We start from the raw sequence: 6210 nt of genomic DNA, 5'->3' as shown, positions 1-6210 counted from the left end.
ATCTAAATTCCCTATCACTATGTCTTTGTAGTGTGGGAGGAAACCGGAGAGCCCGGAGGAAACCCACGCAAACACGGGGAGAGCATACAAACTACTTGCAGATGTTGTCCTTGATGGGATTTGAACCCAGGACTCCAGCGCTGCAAGGCTGCAGTGCTAACCACTAAGCCACCTTTCTTCCATTAGGAACTTAAAAGTCGATGACATCACAAAGCCATACGACTTCACAGCATTCCATGACATCCTGATGACATCACAAAACAACATGACTTCACAGCTTTCCATGACAATGACATGACAATGATGTAATTGCTTGTAAAGATCTACAGTACACTGCTGGAGCTGATCTTTATTCTACAAGAGAGAAAGAGACTAAGAGGTAAAAAGAAGATGAGGTTGTAGAACTGTGTCCTACAGAGAGAGATAGGAGTACACCAGGTATGTATAGCAGCAAAACAACCACTATCTACTATAGAGAGCTTACTGTCTTTGAGACATCATACTCTGGGAACATTATAGTATGTGATGGACTGTGGGGACTTTCAGGCTGTATGTATAGGGCTGTGGGGGGCCATCATACTATGGGAGTATCATACTGTGTTGGGGAGATGTGTGGGGCACTGATAATATTTGGGATCTAATTAGGTTTGGTTGGGGTTGTGACTTGTCATACTACTGTGTGAGGGGTTGCGGGGTCCATCATACTGTGTAAAGAGAGTTAGAGTGGCCACCATACTGTGTGGGGGAGATGTGGTGACATCACACTGTGTGGTTAAGGGCTGTGGGAGCCATCATACTATGTATAGGGGAACTGTAGGCCCATCATATTGTTTGTGGCTGTGGTGTATATCGTGCTTTGTGTGTGTGTGTGTGTGTGGGGGGGTGAGAACGATAGTAGGGGCCATGATAATTTGTGTGGAGACTTATTGGGGCTAAAGTACCATGTGGAAGCCATCATAATGTGTTGTTGGCTTGTGGGCATCATATAGTGAAGGGATCATACTGTGTGGAGGATGTGGAAGCATCACAGTATGTTGCAATCACTGTGAGGTCAAATGGAGCGAGTGGAGGTTACTGTGGGCAAATTCAAAGTGGGAGTATCACACTGTGTATAGGGGTATTTTGGCAGGCATTATACTCTAGCGGGGCCATGAAAATATCGTAGTGGATGAAAACACTAAGGGTACTGTCACACATTGAAATTTCCATCGCTACGACGTTACGATTCGTGACGTTCTAGCGATATCGTTACGATATTGCTGTGTCTGACACGCTACTGCGATCAGACACCCTGCTGAGAATCGTACGTCGTAGCAGATCGTTTGGAACTTTCTTTCGTCGCTTGATCACCTGCTGACATCGCTGGATCGTTGTGTGTGACAGCGATCCAGCGATGTCTTCGCTTGTAACCAGGGTAAACATCGGGTAACTAAGCGCAGGGCCGCGCTTAGTAACCCGATGTTTACCCTGGTTACAAGCGTAAACGTAAAAAAACAAACCGTACATGCTCACCCGTCGGTGTCCTTCAGGTCCCTTGCCGTCTGCTTCCTGCTCTGAGTGCCGGCCGGAAAGTGAGAGCAGATCACAGCGGTGCTGCGCTCTGCTCTCACTGTACGGCTGCACTCAGAGCAGGAAGCAGACGGCAAGGGACCTGAAGGACACCGACGGGTGAGTATGTACTGTTTGTTTTTTTACATTTACGCTGGTAACCAGGGTAAACATCGGGTTACTAAGCGCGGCCCTGCGCTTAGTTACCCGATGTTTACCCTGGTTACCTGGGGACTTCGGCATCGCTCCAGCGCCGTGATTGCAACGTGTGACCGCAGTCTACGACGCTGGAGCGATGATTATACGACGCTGCGACGTCACGGATCGTGCCGTCGCAGCGATGAAAATTTCAATGTGTGACGGTACCCTAAGGCATAATTAAGTGCTGCAATGCATGTTCCTTTCCCTTTCTTTAAAAGTTGGCATGTTTGTTCCTCTGTGACTATACCGATAAGGAATCTACATGATATTGTTCTTGGGTTGGATGAGGGGGAAACAGTTAGGACTTTTGCTATGGAAACCCATGATTTCTATGTACCTCTGTCCAGTACGTGTCTATCTGTGTATATATGTATACTGTATATTATATCTGGGGAGTCTTTGCAGTTTCATGGGTCAGAGTCCAGACACTGGACGTTTACTATCTCACCTGGTTGTAGATCATTCCTCCTCTATCTTTCTCCACAACTTAAATCCTGATGACCTCATATAAGTGATGATTATGGATGTCACAGGTCATTATTAGCTTTAAGATTCCAGATCTTTATTTATAGCTTCCGGTTTGTTTGTGATCCTAATAACATTACTTTTCCATCATTTATGCCTGCTAATAAAAAATCTCTGCTTTCAGTTCCCTCTACAGTTTTTATATGAGAGACTGACAAAAATCTGGCAAGCTTCTCAAGCTTGATAGTAGTGTCTCATCATCAAAGACCAAGACATCAGATGATGAAGGCATCAGAAGACCAAGGCATCGCCAGATGAAGATATTGAAAGACTCGGGGTATGTTCACACTGTGTCTTTTTAAAGTGGTCAAAAACATCTGTTTTTCACACAGAATATGCTTCAGGGATCGCTCTCTTTTTGGTCCTTTTCTAGGCATTTTTAAAGTCTTGTTTACAAATACTCTCTTCATAGATGAAGAACACAGTACTCTACAGCCATCAACTGGAAGTAGCTGTCCTAAAACTCTATATAGACCCTATAAAGGGTCAATATTGAACTATTAGCCGGGGTTCCACAAGTGAATCACATCTGATGAGTGTGATCCGAGTGTCAGTGCTCTGTGCGCCGATCCTCTCTCATGAGGGAATTGCAGCACAGGTGTGGAGGAGATGGAGAAAGTAATTTCTCCATCTCCTCCAATGTCGGTGTCCGCGGGAATTGCACTGCACTCAAGTGATATCCGAGTGCAGTGCGATGTTTCCCATGCACCCACAGACTTGTATGGGTGCACATGATCCGATTATAGTATGCACCCACAGCACGCTGTGATTGTTTTCTTATACTGAATCAGCAGAAGAAAAAAATCGCAGATCTGCACTGCCCCGTAGTATAACATTGGGCCGAGTGCTATCTGATAAAACATCACATAGCACTCGGCCGTGTTATACACTTGTGTGTAGAGTTCTAGTCCTCTTCCTCTGTGAATAAACGTATTTATTAGTTACAGCATGTAAAAATTAAAACATGATGTTTTGGCCACCGACGGCCTTTATTAAGCCATATAATAGAGATATAACATTTGACGTGTTTTCATTTTTCTATAATGTAGCTTAGCAAGACGTTTATTGAGGAAAACACCTGGGCCTTGGGTATCTTTGCATGGAAAATGTACATTATGGGCCCCATTCATCAGGACTCGTGTTTTGTGTGGCATTCTTGATGATATGTGCACTGGGTAAGAAGCGCCTAATTCATAAAGATCCATGTGTATTTTTAATGAATTGGGCGCTTCTTTCTTCCACCTTCGTTGTGCTATAAATTATTAATTACATGGACGCACTTGGTCCTGCCCTGCCCTCCCTTAGCTCCACTGACTTTTTTAAAAGTTGGTGGAGTTGGCCAAGAGTGGCGCAAAAAATAGCAAAAACCGCAAAACATTTGCGTAAAAAATCTGCATATTTCAAGGTGTTTTAGGCCGGAAAACTGGCAAAAACAAATTGATTAAATTGGTCCCATATTGTTTTTGCATACAAATCAATAGGAAGATTCCATCATTTTGTTGGCGCTTTTTCCGGCATTTTTATAACCGGACCCACTTTAAAAATAGTTGAATAAGACACAGAGTGAACATCCTCTAAGACATCCTTCTTTTAGACTGTAAGCTCTTAGGTGTCAGGATACCTGAATATTTCTGCATAATGACAGTATAGAAACCTTTTTAGGACCACTCTTACCGTGAATGGATTCACAGCCTGTACCTTTTTTTTGCTGTGAATTCTCGCGCCTTCTCCGGCTTCACACCTGAGCATTTATTCATTCTTTTTTTATTGGTGGAGTCATGGCAGCTGCAGGGTTTTTCTAAAAGCTGTTGGTCATGAAAGGTTAAGGTTATTTTTCTTATTGTTGAAATTTATTTATTGAGAGGATTCCATTCTTTAGATTGTGAGCTCTTAGGAGCGAGCTTTTGTAAGGAGGTTGCTTTCCCTGCTCCTTGCCTGGAACCACTTAGTCAGACAGCTGGGTTGTTGGGGGGAAGACTTTCTGCCCTGGACAGAGGGGACGTGGTGACTGCTGGGAAAAGAGAGGGGAGTGGTCAGAAAAGTGCGGGAGAGAGAGCGCGCCAGAGAGGGGACAGCGTGTCAGAGAGAAAGCAGGCTGCAGCGCCGCGCTCCCCATGACAGAGTGCTCCCCGTGAGGGCACTAAGGCTGGAGTGAGAGTGGGGACTTGGAAGCCTCCATAATCTGAGAAGACTCTTCCTCTGACAGTGCAGAGACAGTGACTTAAGGCCCCGTCTCACTTAGCGACGCTAAAGCGATCCCGACAACGATACGACCTGTCAGGGATCGTTGCTGCGTCGCTATGTGGTCGCTGGTGAGATGTCAAACAGTGAGATCTTACTAACGATCGCAGCTGCGATCTCACTGTTTGACATCTCACCAGCGACCTGTAGCGACCTGTACAACGATCTCACATGGGAGCTATTATGACGATTCAGTGTCTGAGTCGTCAACGAGGTCGTTGGTAAGGTGTCAAACACAGCGATGTGTGCTACCCAGCGGGACCTCAACGATCAAAAAAAGGTCCAGGCCATTCCGACACGACCAGCGATCTCACAGCAGGGGCCTGGTCGCTGCTACGTGTCACACAAAGCGAGATCGCTACTGAGGTCGCTGTTGCGTCACGAAACTTGTGACTCAGCAGCGATCTCGCTAGCGATCTCGCTTAGTGAGACGGGGGCTTTAGTGCAGCCCTGGTAACCGCAGTCACAAGCAAAGATCCCTGAGTGTGATAAGTAACTGCCCAGTGTGTGTGTGACAATCGTTATTACAGAGAAGCTGCCAGACTTAAGGAGACTCCTGCAGCAGTGACGGAGAGACTGTTATTTCCTGGTTCCAGATTCACTTTGAGAAGAGCAGGCTGCAGAGACTTAACCCCGGACTTTCCAGGAGACACAGAAAAGACCAGAATCTTAAGCCCTGCTGGTGACTGTATCCACGTTGGAAAAAGGACCCTCCAGTCAGGATCTCCCTGGGCTGATAAGTTACCAGAACACTCGTTAACCCTTTTGATTCCGCTTAATTGTTTACTGTTTACTGTTTGACTCCATTAACCCCCTGTTTACTCCCTGCGAGGAGAATTTTACCCCTGTTAATAAATTCCCCTCAACAGTTGGTCTGTCTGTTCCGTGGTGACATACTCAGTACCTGCATCCTATTACACTTTATCCTTTCATGTTAGTACATTGTGAGCCGTGACCGGCAGGAATCCACTTGATATTGATTATGTAACATCACACTGTAAGCCTTCACCCCTCAATGACCAGATTTATTTCTTCATTTTCATCCTTCATCTATGATATTTCTGCCCTTATTTTTTTTCCTGGAGAAGATTTTATGTTGGGTGGATACTAGTATTTTCTATCATCTCACATTTTTATCTATAAATATTGTCATAAAGGCATTAAGGGGTAAGGACGATACTCCTAGATTGTGAGCTCCTGAGAGCAGGATTGTGTCTTGTGTGCCTCCTTCTTTTAGATTGTAAGTTCTTAGATGTCAGGGTTAACTGTATATTAATGTATAATGACTAGAGTTGAGCGACTTTTACTTTTTTCGGATCAAGTCGGGTTTCGCGAAACCTGACTTTGTCAAAAGTCGGGTCGGGTGAAATCGGCCGAATATTGCGTAAAGTCGGGGGGCCGACTGAAAGACGAAACCCAATGCAAGTCAATGGGGAATCAAAGTCGGCAGTGAGTGGAGGACAGGAAAACACCTACAGTGCCCATTTTAATGCCAAAAATATCAATTCTTATTACTGAAGCTTGTCAATCTTAATTTACTTTATAATAATAGTTAGGCATTGAAAACTGGGGGTCATTTGGCTAAAGTTGTGGGGGGGTAGGGCTGGCTCAAGATTTTCGTGGGCCCAGGAAACGTGGAATACATCACGGTGGTGGAGCAGGGAGAGGTAAGTATTTCAACTTTGCAAGTGCTGT

General features: G+C 45.1%; 1 long non-coding RNA gene across 1 annotated transcript; it reads left to right on the top strand.

Annotated features, from left to right (window-relative positions):
* Positions 1 to 312: 312 nt before the first annotated feature.
* Positions 313 to 5390, top strand: LOC143781123 (uncharacterized). Its single transcript, XR_013216576.1, has 3 exons — positions 313 to 438; positions 2399 to 2551; positions 5046 to 5390. It is a non-coding gene; the product is annotated as an uncharacterized LOC143781123 (long non-coding RNA).
* The last annotated feature ends 820 nt before the right edge of the window (positions 5391 to 6210 follow it).

This window comes from Ranitomeya variabilis, chromosome 6, assembly GCF_051348905.1.
Source record: "Ranitomeya variabilis isolate aRanVar5 chromosome 6, aRanVar5.hap1, whole genome shotgun sequence".
Taxonomy (NCBI): Eukaryota; Metazoa; Chordata; class Amphibia; order Anura; family Dendrobatidae; genus Ranitomeya; species Ranitomeya variabilis.
Note: the sequence above shows the minus strand (reverse complement) of the source record. Positions and strands in the feature narration are given on the sequence as shown.